The following is a 12,500-nucleotide window of genomic DNA, read 5'->3' on the forward strand; positions in this document are numbered from 1 at the left end:
ACTTTAAAGTATCCCATAAACTGAATCAGTAGTTTTTTCTCGCTATTTCATTTCTGTCTTCTCTCTTGCCAGAGGTGCTCGATACTGTCTTTTTATGCATATCATTAGCCATCTGATTTGTTTTTCTTTTCAACTGTAGTTAGGAAATGTATATTTCAGACGCTGTTATTTCAAAACGGCCATAATCATCAATGAAAGTGGCCTTCGTTTGCTGAAGTCATTGGCGCGTATCTTTCACGCACTTCAGGAATTTGGCAATATTCTACTTTAAAAAAGTAGGTCCCACCGAGATTTGAACTCGGATCGCTGGATTCAAAGTCCAGAGTGCTAACCATTACACCATGGGACCAGTTGAAGGACGTGTATAATGCGTATCGATAATTTTACAATGGAATCAAGAGCAAGCAACTTGGGACACACTCTTGTGTGTGTCTATCATTTATCATGTACTGGATTGATGAAAAAACATTAAGGTGGGATTACTGTTTGACCTTACAATTGTGTGAGTGATGTAGATGTGTAAAGGTAGTTTTACTTGTCCAAAGTAGTTTGCTGACTTTTTATTGGTTGTGTCTGCCACATGAAAATCATCTTTAAAATCCTGCAAAAGAACGCAGTAGGTTCTACCGAGATTTGAACTCGGATCGCTGGATTCAGAGTCCAGAGTGCTAACCATTACACCATAGAACCGCTTATCTCACACTGAAAGTCCTCGGTATTACAACTTACTCCAAATCCCTTCTGCAGAGAGGCGTGTGACTGTCCCATTATCACACTTGTCAAATATGATGAATGATGTTTTAAGGTGTAGTTCTGGCGTGGTGCAAGTGGTACACGCGCCGGACATAGGTGCTACACTTTAAAGTATCCCATAAACTGAATCAGTAGTTTTTTCTGGCTATTTCATTTCTGTCTTCTCTCTTGCCAGAGGTGCTCGATACTGTCTTTTTATGCATATCATTAGCCATCTGATTTGTTTTTCTTTTCAACTGTAGTTAGGAAATGTATATTTCAGACGCTGTTATTTCAAAACGGCCATAATCATCAATGAAAGTGGCCTTCGTTTGCTGAAGTCATTGGCGCGTATCTTTCACGCACTTCAGGAATTTAGCAATATCCTACTTTAAAAAAGTAGGTCCCACCGAGATTTGAACTCGGATCGCTGGATTCAAAGTCCAGAGTGCTAACCATTACACCATGGGACCAGTTGAAGGACGTGTATAATGCGTATCGATAATTTTACAATGGAATCAAGAGCAAGCAACTTGGGACACACTCTTGTGTGTGTCTATCATTTATCATGTACTGGATTGATGAAAAAACATTAAGGTGGGATTACTGTTTGACATGACAATTGTGTGAGTGATGTAGATGTGTAAAGGTAGTTTTACTTGTCCAAAGTAGTTTGCTGACTTTTTATTGGTTGTGTCTGCCACATGAAAATCATCTTTAAAATCCTGCAAAAGAACGCAGTAGGTTCTACCGAGATTTGAACTCGGATCGCTGGATTCAGAGTCCAGAGTGCTAACCATTACACCATAGAACCGCTTATCTCACACTGAAAGTCCTCGGTATTACAACTTACTCCAAATCCCTTCTGCAGAGAGGCGTGTGACTGTCCCATTATCACACTTGTCAAATATGATGAATGATGTTTTAAGGTGTAGTTCTGGCGTGGTGCAAGTGGTACACGCGCCGGACATAGGTGCTACACTTTAAAGTATCCCATAAACTGAATCAGTAGTTTTTTCTCGCTATTTCATTTCTGTCTTCTCTCTTGCCAGAGGTGCTCGATACTGTCTTTTTATGCATATCATTAGCCATCTGATTTGTTTTTCTTTTCAACTGTAGTTAGGAAATGTATATTTCAGACGCTGTTATTTCAAAACGGCCATAATCATCAATGAAAGTGGCCTTCGTTTGCTGAAGTCATTGGCGCGTATCTTTCACGCACTTCAGGAATTTGGCAATATTCTACTTTAAAAAAGTAGGTCCCACCGAGATTTGAACTCGGATCGCTGGATTCAAAGTCCAGAGTGCTAACCATTACACCATGGGACCAGTTGAAGGACGTGTATAATGCGTATCGATAATTTTACAATGGAATCAAGAGCAAGCAACTTGGGACACACTCTTGTGTGTGTCTATCATTTATCATGTACTGGATTGATGAAAAAACATTAAGGTGGGATTACTGTTTGACATTACAATTGTGTGAGTGATGTAGATGTGTAAAGGTAGTTTTACTTGTCCAAAGTAGTTTGCTGACTTTTTTATTGGTTGTGTCTGCCACATGAAAATCATCTTTAAAATCCTGCAAAAGAACGCAGTAGGTTCTACCGAGATTTGAACTCGGATCGCTGGATTCAGAGTCCAGAGTGCTTTTTTTTTTCTTTTTTTTTTTTTTTTTCTTGATAAAATTTATTCACAGGAATATAATACAAACGCAGACAGTGCTGACACTGCCACCACAAAGATAAAAAGGGTATCACAGAAGTTGGGTGGCAGTGGTTAACATTTGAATTCTAAAGACAGAAATATGAGAAATAGATATTTACATTTGATTATGTACACACAACTTTGTAATTGATTTATTTTTCAATAGTGAACAATCATTCAACTAAAATGACACTTTATGAAAGATTTGAAAAAAGCTTTCATGTGAAATGAAATAGTATAAGTGACTTATAATTGAGCTAATCAAGAGGATGTTTCAAAAGAATGTCATTCCCATCTAACTCGATGAGGTTATTAGACATTATGTATTTTTGAATAAAGACATGCAATCTTTTCATTTTTGTGTAATGATACAAAAGAAATGTGAGATGTCTTTTTACCAAGGATTTGAAAAATGTGTTTATGTGAAAAGAGACTGTACCTAGGCTTATAACAACTCTTCTCTTAAATACTGCCAACCGATAAATTGATAACAGTATATCTAACAATGGTTTTGCCGACACACTTCTCTCAGGAAGAAATCCAAACAATAACCACAGCGAGAATTGTCCAAGAGTGAACCCAGTATCTTGACACACATCAGTGAGGATGTCAACAAATAGTGATTGTAAGAACGATAACTCTTTACAGAAGATGAACAAGTGCAGAACATCTTCTTTTTCATTTTGACAAACTGGACAAATATCTGTGTCTGTCAAACCAAATTGGCTGAGTCTGTCATATGTGTAAATAATGTTATGGGCAATCTTAAAATCTAGTTGTATACATTCGGCTGATTTGTCATTTTGATACACATTAACCCAAACATCTTTCCAGTTGATGTCAAGAGATATATTATTCCACCAATTTATGGCAACTGGTTTTTTAAAATATTTTGTTCTGAAAATTTCATAACAATATTTCACCGTAAACAGCTGCACTGATACATCTTCGTTCGCTATAGGACAAAGTATTTCTTTACAAGGAGGATTTATGACAACATCAGACAATATGATCTGTTTCCAATCTGTTGGAAGCGCATATAAAATAACAGCATAACCATTCTTGATAGTGGCCACATCAACATCAGGTATTGTTTCTTGTACAATTTCAACAATACTATCAGGTGACAAAAATTGTGGTATAACTTCATAGCAAATATCTTTTATGCAAGTGATTCCACCGTCAATGAATGATTTAAACAACAAAGTTTTGTTCATATACAAAATTAGAGGGTTGTTGAATAAAGGCTGACACATTATATCCGGTAAAGTGGTAGGTTTGCTTCTCTTACCACCACTGATGTCCTCCCAGGCAAGCAACAACTCAGCATAAAAAGGATTTACATGCAACATATCTTTTTTGTCAAACTTTAAACATAGTATGTTTGATTGTAATCCCATATTTAAATATTTTGAAAAGAAGAAAGACATAGTTGCTTTCCATAATGAGTCTAATTTACAATCTAAGAAAGCTTTTAACAGTTTCAATCTTAAAGCATACTTTTTAAGGCACAAATTGGGTATATTTAAACCACCTTCTGTACATTTGCCCATGCATGTCACAGCTGCTATTTTTGGCTTTTTATTTACCCATAAGAATTTTGAAAACATTTTGGAAAAGGCTACTTCTACCCAGTGTGGCACTGGTAACACTGTAAAAGAGTACCATAATCTAGAGGCAATGAGGATTTTTAAAACCGTGGCTCTGCCCTGCAGTGTGAGTTGACGTTGAATCCATGAATTAAGTAGAGTTTGAATTTTATTTATCTTTTTCGTCCAATTTAGTGTCTCACAAGTGGCCAAGTCAGAGCCAAGATATATTCCCAGAAGTTCAACACAATCTTTTTTAACCTTCACGGGAAGACTAATGTTACATTTATTGAACTTGGCTTTACCAAGAAGTAACACCTCCGACTTTTGTAAATTGATCTTGGCTTGAGTTGCTTCGCAATAATATTTAATTGTTTCAAAAGTATTTTCCACTGACTGTGAGTTGCACACTGTAATAGTAGTGTCATCGGCATGTTGATATATTAAAGATGAAACATTGCCAATGTTGATGCCTTGAATATGTGGGTTCTCTTTTATTAACAAATTTAATGGTTCAGAAATAAGCACAAACAGCATGGAACTCATCGGGTCCCCTTGCCTTACTCCACGGGATAGTTTGAAATATGGACTTAAATGTCCATTACACTTGACAGAACTTTTAATGTCTGTATACAAAATTCTAATCCAGGATATAAAATTAGTCCCAAAATTGAATTTTTGTAAAATATCCAACAAGTAATTATGTGAAACTCTATCGAAAGCTTTCTCTTGATCTACTTTAATTAAAAATGCATCTTTATCTTCACTATCCACTATATCAACTACATCCCTGACCGAATGTAAATTGTGTGCAATGTCTCTCCCTGGTACACAGCAGGATTGTTCGGGGGAGATAATATCTGACATTACAGACTTGAGTCTAAGCGACAATGTGCGTGATATTAATTTACAGTCAACATTGATCAGTGAAATGGGTCTGTAACATTTTAAATCTCTTTTATCACCTTTATTTTTATAGAATAAGCTGATAATACTGGTTTTCATAGAACGAGATAATTCCTTCTCTTCAAAGATACTCTGTGTAACATGATGGAAAAGAGGACATAAAATCTCCCAAAACTTGAGGAAGAATTCAACAGTTAAACCATCTGGACCTGGTGTCTTGTTATGTTTCATTCCTTTCAGTGCCTCTGTCAACTGTTTTTCAGAAATGGGAAGATCGCATTTAACTTTTTGTTCATCATTAATCGATTTCTGAATCATATTTACAACTACTTGTTCTTTTACTTGATCAAATCCCTCATCTGTATATAACTTGGCATAAAATGATTGTGCTGCGTCTATAATGTCCTCTGTATTCCGTATCGTTGTTCCATCTTCAGTTATAAGTTCTTTGATTGAATTAGCTTGCTGTTTTGACTTTTCTAAATTTAAGAAATAGGAAGTGCATCTGTCAGATTCAAGAGTAAATTGTGCTTTTGATCTCAGGATAGCACCCCTACAGGTGTTGTTGTCATATTCTTCTAATTTATGTTCTAAATCACACAGTTGTGTAGATTGATACCCCGGTGTTGAAGCTAATTTTTGATATTCAATTCTAAGTTTATTTTGAATGTTGTAATAATCATTTTTTGCCAGTCTACTTTTTTTGCTTGAATAAGATTTTGAAAACTTTTTAAATTGATATTTCAAGTTGTCCCACCACATAAGTGGCTCTGATGTAAAAAGTGGACATACTTTTGCTTCCTCAATAATATGACGAATTTTATTATAAAACATACCATCTTCTAACAGCTGATTATTAAAAATCCAAACTCCTGGACCCTTTTCTATGTTACTGAGATCAACCTTCAGTGAAACAATGTTGTGATCGCTCATTTTACAGTATTTGATATAACAATGTATAGCACTATGTAAAAGATGTCTGGATAATAGAAAAAAGTCAATTCTGGATTGTTTTAAAACACCATTTACTGTTTGGGTTCTGGAGAACTCCTTTTTATCATAATTTTTGTGTCTCCATACATCAACCATACAATATTTTTGAATTATGGAAATAAGAGTGTCACTACTTCTTAGATTGAATGTTTTATTGTTAATGCCTTTATCCAAAACAGGATCTACTATATCATTAAAATCTCCCCCTACAAACATATTACTTGGTTCTAACCATCCTTCTAGCTCTTTGTAAAATGTTAACTTTTCTTCTAAACCATTAGGAGCATAAACATTGAGTAAATAATATTTTTTATCATCCACATCAATTTCTGCTTTTAATAGTCTGCCTTCAGAATCGTGTGCTATCATTCTAACTTCATGTTGAAAATTTTCGGATACTAATATAGCTACACCCCTGCGATTTATGTTGGTTGAATTACAAAATAAAATTTTCCCGGCCCACATATGTTGATAGTTTTCAACAAATGTTGTGTCCCAAAACGTTTCCTGTAAGAATGTTATATCAACATGTGAACTGTTTATAAGTGACATCACTTTTTCAAATTTACCAACATCTCTCAAACCATTGACATTCCATGACCATATACTGAACATGATGAGCAATGAGAGATGCATATTATACTTCAACATGTGTTTCATCTATATTTTTTCCCTTTTCGAGATTTAACAACATTCTTTTTTCTAGGGGCTTTTCCCCCAACATGTGCCTTAATTACCTCTTCATCAGGCTTGGATATTCTCCATTTGCCTTTCACGCTTCCTGGGGCACCATCCCCACGGTATGGCTGTGAAAGAACATTGTGATTGATCTCATTCGAGGCTGCCATGCCATCATGAACATCTACAACCTCACTATTGTCATGATGTTCAAGATTAACTTTCTGTACAATATCTAACAGTGTGTCTTTCACATCATTTACTAAGTGAGCACTACACGGAGATACATGTTTTTTGGCATCAGAACTACATTGGCCAACATGTACACTTCTGTCAATGATTTCAAATAGTAGTTCATTGACAAGATTTTGAGTTTCATTGTTCGAGTCAGTCACAAAATTCGTCACATGTTTATCTGGTGACATTTCCTCGTTGTCTTCCTCGGGGATATCTACAATTGTATCAACCCCTTCTTGATCCTCGTCATCTTCAACTGTTAATTCATTAAGAATAGGCCACCTTGCTAGAGTTGCATCCGTCTCTGTGTCCATGATGCCAACATCAAGGTCATTTTCCTCATCCTTATCATGATCATCATGATTATCATTATCAATGTCATCAGAAGCATCATCATACCCATAGCAATCACAGTCTACCGGCTTCAGTTTACATCTGTGGCATTTTGGAACACGACAGTTGTTTTGAAGATGTCCTTGGTTCCCGCAGTTTCTACATACAATGTTTGGACACATCTTTTTTTCGTGTTGGTCTGAAAGGCAGTGGTAGCACACTTTGATTTGCTCGTTGTGAATAACTCTGAAAAAATCAAAACCTTCATGTGTCCTGAATTTGACGCTATAGGGAAGACTGCGGATCCCTGTTGGAAATTTTACTTGTGTATATCTTGTACCATCTTCCCAATTAGTGCCATGGATTTTCCTCCTGTGGATGGTATCCACTTCAATTATTCCAAACGCATGTAGGACGTTTCTGATTTCCTCATCTGTGGTATAGCTGGGCAAGTTCATAAATGAAACTACAACTCTATTATTCATAAGAGGCGAAAGTTTGTATATTTCATGATCAACAACAACAGACTCTCCAAGTGATTTTACTAGCGCATTTTCCGCTAGAGTAATTTCATAATAATTGTTGTTTCTAGGTGTACAGCAGTACACAGTATTGTCTCCCAGTTCTTGCTCTAACACCTTGCAAAGCTCAAATGCTTTAGGGCGAATCTGGTTGTCATAATGAACCCGAACAATGTTTTCTTTTTGATAGACACGATGGCGGCCATTGTTGTTGATGACCTGACTAGGGGGTGGCCTTTGCCCCCCAGCCTGGCGGCTCATGGTTTCTATTTCCTCCAATTACACGTTCAGATGTAATCTTGAAACATATATGAACACACCTTCATAACAACAGTCAAATATTTCCACAAAGGTAGAAGTACTTACAATAAATAGCAGAGCACTTGCAAATTGCTTCCACGTTGCGCCTCAACAAGGGAGGTAACCTAACCATTACACCATAGAACCGCTTATCTCACACTGAAAGTCCTCGGTATTACAACTTACTCCAAATCCCTTCTGCCGAGAGACGTGTGACTGTCCCATTATCACACTTGTCAAATATGATGAATGATGTTTTAAGGTGTAGTTCTGGCGTGGTGCAAGTGGTACACGCGCCGGACATAGGTGCTACACTTTAAAGTAACCCATAAACTGAATCAGTAGTTTTTTCTGGCTATTTCATTTCTGTCTTCTCTCTTGCCAGAGGTGCTCGATACTGTCTTTTTATGCATATCATTAGCCATCTGATTTGTTTTTCTTTTCAACTGTAGTTAGGAAATGTATATTTCAGACGCTGTTATTTCAAAACGGCCATAATCATCAATGAAAGTGGCCTTCGTTTGCTGAAGTCATTGGCGCGTATCTTTCACGCACTTGAGGAATTTGGCAATATTCTACTTTAAAAAAGTAGGTCCCACCGAGATTTGAACTCGGATCGCTGGATTCAAAGTCCAGAGTGCTAACCATTACACCATGGGACCAGTTGAAGGACGTGTATAATGCGTATCGAATAATTTACAATGGAATCAAGAGCAAGCAACTTGGGACACACTCTTGTGTGTGTCTATCATTTATCATGTACTGGATTGATGAAAAAACATTAAGGTGGGATTACTGTTTGACCTTACAATTGTGTGAGTGATGTAGATGTGTAAAGGTAGTTTTACTTGTCCAAAGTAGTTTGCTGACTTTTTATTGGTTGTGTCTGCCACATGAAAATCATCTTTAAAATCCTGCAAAAGAACGCAGTAGGTTCTACCGAGATTTGAACTCGGATCGCTGGATTCAGAGTCCAGAGTGCTAACCATTACACCATAGAACCGCTTATCTCACACTGAAAGTCCTCGGTATTACAACTTACTCCAAATCCCTTCTGCAGAGAGACGTGTGACTGTCCCATTATCACACTTGTCAAATATGATGAATGATGTTTTAAGGTGTAGTTCTGGCGTGGTGCAAGTGGTACACGCGCCGGACATAGGTGCTACACTTTAAAGTATCCCATAAACTGAATCAGTAGTTTTTTCTCGCTATTTCATTTCTGTCTTCTCTCTTGCCAGAGGTGCTCGATACTGTCTTTTTATGCATATCATTAGCCATCTGATTTGTTTTTCTTTTCAACTGTAGTTAGGAAATGTATATTTCAGATGCTGTTATTTCAAAACGGCCATAATCATCAATGAAAGTGGCCTTCGTTTGCTGAAGTCATTGGCGCGTATCTTTCACGCACTTCAGGAATTTGGCAATATTCTACTTTAAAAAAGAAGGTCCCACCGAGATTTGAACTCGGATCGCTGGATTCAAAGTCCAGAGTGCTAACCATTACACCATGGGACCAGTTGAAGGACGTGTATAATTCGTATCGATAATTTTACAATGGAATCAAGAGCAAGCAACTTGGGACACACTCTTGTGTGTGTCTATCATTTATCATGTACTGGATTGATGAAAAAACATTAAGGTGGGATTACTGTTTGACATTACAATTGTGTGAGTGATGTAGATGTGTAAAGGTAGTTTTACTTGTCCAAAATAGTTTGCTGACTTTTTATTGGTTGTGTCTGCCACATGAAAATCATCTTTAAAATCCTGCAAAAGAACGCAGTAGGTTCTACCGAGATTTGAACTCGGATCGCTGGATTCAGAGTCCAGAGTGCTAACCATTACACCATAGAACCGCTTATCTCACACTGAAAGTCCTCGGTATTACAACTTACTCCAAATCCCTTCTGCAGAGAGGCGTGTGACTGTCCCATTATCACACTTGTCAAATATGATGAATGATGTTTTAAGGTGTAGTTCTGGCGTGGTGCAAGTGGTACACGCGCCGGACATAGGTGCTACACTTTAAAGTATCCCATAAACTGAATCAGTAGTTTTTTCTCGCTATTTCATTTCTGTCTTCTCTCTTGCCAGAGGTGCTCGATACTGTCTTTTTATGCCATCTGATTTGTTTTTATTTTCAACTGTAGTTAGGAAATGTATATTTCAGACGCTGTTATTTCAAAACGGCCATAATCATCAATGAAAGTGGCCTTCGTTTGCTGAAGTCATTGGCGCGTATCTTTCACGCACTTCAGGAATTTGGCAATATTCTACTTTAAAAAAGTAGGTCCCACCGAGATTTGAACTCGGATCGCTGGATTCAAAGTCCAGAGTGCTAACCATTACACCATGGGACCAGTTGAAGGACGTGTTTAATGCGTATCGATAATTTTACAATGGAATCAAGAGCAAGCAACTTGGGACACACTCTTGTGTGTGTCTATCATTTATCATGTACTGGATTGATGAAAAAACATTAAGGTGGGATTACTGTTTGACATGACAATTGTGTGAGTGATGTAGATGTGTAAAGGTAGTTTTACTTGTCCAAAGTAGTTTGCTGACTTTTTATTGGTTGTGTCTGCCACATGAAAATCATCTTTAAAATCCTGCAAAAGAACGCAGTAGGTTCTACCGAGATTTGAACTCGGATCGCTGGATTCAGAGTCCAGAGTGCTAACCATTACACCATAGAACCGCTTATCTCACACTGAAAGTCCTCGGTATTACAACTTACTCCAAATCCCTTCTGCAGAGAGGCGTGTGACTGTTCCATTATCACACATGTCAAATATGATGAATGATGTTTTAAGGTGTAGTTCTGGCGTGGTGCAAGTGGTACACGCGCCGGACATAGGTGCTACACTTTAAAGTATCCCATAAACTGAATCAGTAGTTTTTTCTGGCTATTTCATTTCTGTCTTCTCTCTTGCCAGAGGTGCTCGATACTGTCTTTTTATGCATATCATTAGCCATCTGATTTGTTTTTCTTTTCAACTGTAGTTAGGAAATGTATATTTCAGACGCTGTTATTTCAAAACGGCCATAATCATCAATGAAAGTGGCCTTCGTTTGCTGAAGTCATTGGCGCGTATCTTTCACGCACTTGAGGAATTTGGCAATATTCTACTTTAAAAAAGAAGGTCCCACCGAGATTTGAACTCGGATCGCTGGATTCAAAGTCCAGAGTGCTAACCATTACACCATGGGACCAGTTGAAGGACGTGTATAATTCGTATCGATAATTTTACAATGGAATCAAGAGCAAGCAACTTGGGACACACTCTTGTGTGTGTCTATCATTTATCATGTACTGGATTGATGAAAAAACATTAAGGTGGGATTACTGTTTGACATTACAATTGTGTGAGTGATGTAGATGTGTAAAGGTAGTTTTACTTGTCCAAAACTGTTTGACATTACAATTGTGTGAGTGATGTAGATGTGTAAAGGTAGTTTTACTTGTCCAAAATAGTTTGCTGACTTTTTATTGGTTGTGTCTGCCACATGAAAATCATCTTTAAAATCCTGCAAAAGAACGCAGTAGGTTCTACCGAGATTTGAACTCGGATCGCTGGATTCAGAGTCCAGAGTGCTAACCATTACACCATAGAACCGCTTATCTCACACTGAAAGTCCTCGGTATTACAACTTACTCCAAATCCCTTCTGCAGAGAGGCGTGTGACTGTCCCATTATCACACTTGTCAAATATGATGAATGATGTTTTAAGGTGTAGTTCTGGCGTGGTGCAAGTGGTACACGCGCCGGACATAGGTGCTACACTTTAAAGTATCCCATAAACTGAATCAGTAGTTTTTTCTGGCTATTTCATTTCTGTCTTCTCTCTTGCCAGAGGTGCTCGATACTGTCTTTTTATGCATATCATTAGCCATCTGATTTGTTTTTCTTTTCAACTGTAGTTAGGAAATGTATATTTCAGACGCTGTTATTTCAAAACGGCCATAATCATCAATGAAAGTGGCCTTCGTTTGCTGAAGTCATTGGCGCGTATCTTTCACGCACTTCAGGAATTTGGCAATATTCTACTTTAAAAAAGTAGGTCCCACCGAGATTTGAACTCGGATCGCTGGATTCAAAGTCCAGAGTGCTAACCATTACACCATGGGACCAGTTGAAGGACGTGTATAATGCGTATCGATAATTTTACAATGGAATCAAGAGCAAGCAACTTGGGACACACTCTTGTGTGTGTCTATCATTTATCATGTACTGGATTGATGAAAAAACATTAAGGTGGGATTACTGTTTGACATGACAATTGTGTGAGTGATGTAGATGTGTAAAGGTAGTTTTACTTGTCCAAAGTAGTTTGCTGACTTTTTATTGGTTGTGTCTGCCACATGAAAATCATCTTTAAAATCCTGCAAAAGAACGCAGTAGGTTCTACCGAGATTTGAACTCGGATCGCTGGATTCAGAGTCCAGAGTGCTAACCATTACACCATAGAACCGCTTATCTCACACTGAAAGTCCTCG

General features: G+C 37.5%; 15 non-coding genes across 15 annotated transcripts; all 15 read right to left on the minus strand.

Annotated features, from left to right (window-relative positions):
- Positions 1 to 277: 277 nt before the first annotated feature.
- On the minus strand, positions 278 to 349 carry Trnaq-uug. Its single transcript has one exon. It is a non-coding gene; the product is annotated as a tRNA-Gln (tRNA).
- Positions 350 to 618: 269 nt separating this feature from the next.
- Trnaq-cug lies at positions 619 to 690 on the minus strand. Its single transcript has one exon. It is a non-coding gene; the product is annotated as a tRNA-Gln (tRNA).
- A 443-nt stretch (positions 691 to 1,133) lies between these two features.
- On the minus strand, positions 1,134 to 1,205 carry Trnaq-uug. The gene has a single exon. It is a non-coding gene; the product is annotated as a tRNA-Gln (tRNA).
- Positions 1,206 to 1,474: 269 nt separating this feature from the next.
- On the minus strand, positions 1,475 to 1,546 carry Trnaq-cug. The gene has a single exon. It is a non-coding gene; the product is annotated as a tRNA-Gln (tRNA).
- A 443-nt stretch (positions 1,547 to 1,989) lies between these two features.
- Trnaq-uug lies at positions 1,990 to 2,061 on the minus strand. The gene has a single exon. It is a non-coding gene; the product is annotated as a tRNA-Gln (tRNA).
- A 6,525-nt stretch (positions 2,062 to 8,586) lies between these two features.
- On the minus strand, positions 8,587 to 8,658 carry Trnaq-uug. The gene has a single exon. It is a non-coding gene; the product is annotated as a tRNA-Gln (tRNA).
- Positions 8,659 to 8,927: 269 nt separating this feature from the next.
- On the minus strand, positions 8,928 to 8,999 carry Trnaq-cug. Its single transcript has one exon. It is a non-coding gene; the product is annotated as a tRNA-Gln (tRNA).
- A 443-nt stretch (positions 9,000 to 9,442) lies between these two features.
- Trnaq-uug lies at positions 9,443 to 9,514 on the minus strand. The gene has a single exon. It is a non-coding gene; the product is annotated as a tRNA-Gln (tRNA).
- A 269-nt stretch (positions 9,515 to 9,783) lies between these two features.
- Trnaq-cug lies at positions 9,784 to 9,855 on the minus strand. The gene has a single exon. It is a non-coding gene; the product is annotated as a tRNA-Gln (tRNA).
- A 432-nt stretch (positions 9,856 to 10,287) lies between these two features.
- Positions 10,288 to 10,359, minus strand: Trnaq-uug. The gene has a single exon. It is a non-coding gene; the product is annotated as a tRNA-Gln (tRNA).
- A 269-nt stretch (positions 10,360 to 10,628) lies between these two features.
- On the minus strand, positions 10,629 to 10,700 carry Trnaq-cug. Its single transcript has one exon. It is a non-coding gene; the product is annotated as a tRNA-Gln (tRNA).
- A 443-nt stretch (positions 10,701 to 11,143) lies between these two features.
- Positions 11,144 to 11,215, minus strand: Trnaq-uug. The gene has a single exon. It is a non-coding gene; the product is annotated as a tRNA-Gln (tRNA).
- A 332-nt stretch (positions 11,216 to 11,547) lies between these two features.
- On the minus strand, positions 11,548 to 11,619 carry Trnaq-cug. The gene has a single exon. It is a non-coding gene; the product is annotated as a tRNA-Gln (tRNA).
- Positions 11,620 to 12,062: 443 nt separating this feature from the next.
- Trnaq-uug lies at positions 12,063 to 12,134 on the minus strand. Its single transcript has one exon. It is a non-coding gene; the product is annotated as a tRNA-Gln (tRNA).
- A 269-nt stretch (positions 12,135 to 12,403) lies between these two features.
- Positions 12,404 to 12,475, minus strand: Trnaq-cug. The gene has a single exon. It is a non-coding gene; the product is annotated as a tRNA-Gln (tRNA).
- Positions 12,476 to 12,500: the final 25 nt, after the last annotated feature.

This window comes from Haliotis rufescens, unplaced genomic scaffold (assembly GCF_023055435.1).
Source record: "Haliotis rufescens isolate VD_foot unplaced genomic scaffold, xgHalRufe1.0.p SCAF_6, whole genome shotgun sequence".
NCBI classification, from domain to species: Eukaryota; Metazoa; Mollusca; class Gastropoda; order Lepetellida; family Haliotidae; genus Haliotis; species Haliotis rufescens.